The sequence below is a fragment of the Pocillopora verrucosa genome, chromosome 8 (genome assembly GCF_036669915.1).
Source record: "Pocillopora verrucosa isolate sample1 chromosome 8, ASM3666991v2, whole genome shotgun sequence".
Lineage (NCBI taxonomy): Eukaryota > Metazoa > Cnidaria > Anthozoa > Scleractinia > Pocilloporidae > Pocillopora > Pocillopora verrucosa.
Window position 1 is genome coordinate 11,396,580 of NC_089319.1, and position 2,500 is coordinate 11,399,079.

Consider the following 2,500-nt stretch of genomic DNA (forward strand, 5'->3'; position numbering starts at 1 on the left):
TTTGAATATGATCCAAAGAAAACGTATTCTGCAGCAAACAGGAATATTTCTCAAACAGAATCCTGGAGAAGCACATCTGACTGTAGAAGAACTGCAACAAATGGCAGCTGACAACAACACAAATGTTTTTGTATCTAAGTTATCACGCTATCTTAGTAACATAACTGGCTCAAATGCTTATTGGCATAAAGCTAAAGAGGATTTAAAAGCAATAATAAGTCATGTTGGAGCTCCAACATTCTTTTTCACTTTTTCCTCTGCTGACATGCATTGGCCTGACCTACATGCATTATTTAGCAGCTCATTAAGTGATACTACACCTGAGAGCAGACGGCAGAATGTCATTAACAATCCTCACATCACTGACTGGTTCTTTAGACAGCGTTTAGAAAACTTCATTAAACATTGGTTGTATAATTCACTGGATGCTGAGTGGCACTGGTACAAATTTGAGTACCAAGCCAGAGGTAGTATACACTGTCATGGTGTTGCAAAACTTAAGAATGACCAGGATTATGTCAACTTTCAGAAACAGCTCTTAAAGGCTATTTGGCAGAAGTGCCCCTTGATAAAGCTGAACAATCAGATATTCTAGAACTAAACAAACAGATACTGGAAGGAAAAAAAGCTTCTCAAACTGTATGTGAATATGTAGACTGGTTATTATCTACATACAATCCAGACCCACCAGAGGACGGTTTTTGGATTAAACCCTCCATTCATCCTTGCCAGAGGCAACACAAAGATATTATGAACACTCAACAATCTGATGATGATTATGTAGACTTACTGAAAAACAGTACAAAGGCACACTCGTTGCAGTACCAATTATTGTCTTAGAAAGAAACAGAATGAAACAAATGTTAAGTGCAGATTTAACTTTCCATTTCAACCTTGCACTAGTACAAAACTAGAATTTGAACCAATTCATACAAAAGATGGAAGTCCCAAATACAAGGCCAAAGTAATAACAAAGCGCAATGATGGTAGGCTAAATAATCATCAGCGCCTCCAACTGTAAGGCTGGAGGGCAAACTGTGACATTCAGGTGGTAATTGATTACCATGCATGTGTTGAATACCTTGCCAAATATGCATCTAAAGGAGAACCAAGGTCACCAGTATTACAACAGGCATTTAATTCTATAATGCAATCTTGCAAAAACAACAGTAACCCTACAAAACTCATTAAGAAAGTGATCATGAAGTCACTTGGTCAACGTGATTTTTCTGCACAAGAGACAATGCATCATCTTATGTCACTTAAACTGGTAAGCTCATCCTTTAATGTGGTACCAATCAGTTTAAATGGTTCTCACAGAATCAATACTAATTCTTTTGATGGCGGTCTTGTTACAAATGAATCGCTGCTGGATGTTTATGCAAACCGTGAAAAATATGCCCAAACCGATCCAAATATGGTCATGTTAAATTTTGTAACTTTTGCCTCCAAATACAAACTTGTGAACAAAAAGCTAACAAGTCAACCACAAAACACTGTACCAAGAGTTTTCCCTGTTTTTTCTTCCGATCCAAAGGGCCCAAATTTTGGCCTTTACTGTAAATATCAGTTGCTTAGATACAAACCTTGGCAGACTACACAGGAAAATGCTTGGGGTGATCAACCAGGTTCTGACGATATATATATTACTTCATGGAAAGCATTCCTTCAAACAAAATTTGCTAAACAGCATGTACCTGATTGGCATGAAAAACTGCAAACTTTAGAAAACTTATCCGAAAACATTTCACAACAACTGCCACAACGGGAAGAGTGGATGCATCTAGCTGATCTTATTCCTGGGTCTTTTGTTAACACAACTGAAGAAACACTTCAGCCTGATTGTAACAATTACAACTGGCAAAATGACAGGTGCAAGTATGAACACCATATTATAGGAGAAATGCCTTCCTGGGTAAAATCTAAAAAGGACACATTTTCAGTTGCATTGCCCCAACAAAATATTGATATTAGTACTTTTAGTGATATGCAAGCACATGCATACAACATGATAAATGCATTCTGAACAAGCTTCTCTAAAAGATCCGTTGTTACTCATTGTGAATGGAGTTGCTGGAACTTTTAAAAGTTATCTGATCAATGCCATTCGAAGTCTACTCGGAACATCTTGTGCAGTGACTGCCACCACTGGCAAAGCTTCCTATAACATAAATGGCTGTACAATCCATTCACTGTTAAAACTTCCAGTTGGTTCAAGAGGCAACAAGGAGTTGACTGGTCAGGCTCTTCTGAGATTGCAGAACAACCTGAAAGGCATCAGTTATATTATAATTGATGAATACTCTATGCTAGGATAAACAATGCTTCGCTGGATTGATAGACGCTGCAGACAAGCAACAGGCATAAGTGATGAAGTTTTTGGTGGACTGTCAATCATATTATTTGGTGATCCTGGTCAATTACCACCTGTCGCTGATAAACCATTGTACCATTCTAAACCTGCCAGTTCTGTAGGCGAACAAGGTCATTTAGCTTACCT

General features: G+C 38.0%; 1 pseudogene; it reads left to right on the plus strand.

The window, feature by feature from the left end:
* LOC131779233 (uncharacterized) overlaps nucleotides 1-2,500 on the plus strand; it is a 14,915-nt pseudogene that overhangs the window by 11,538 nt on the left and 877 nt on the right.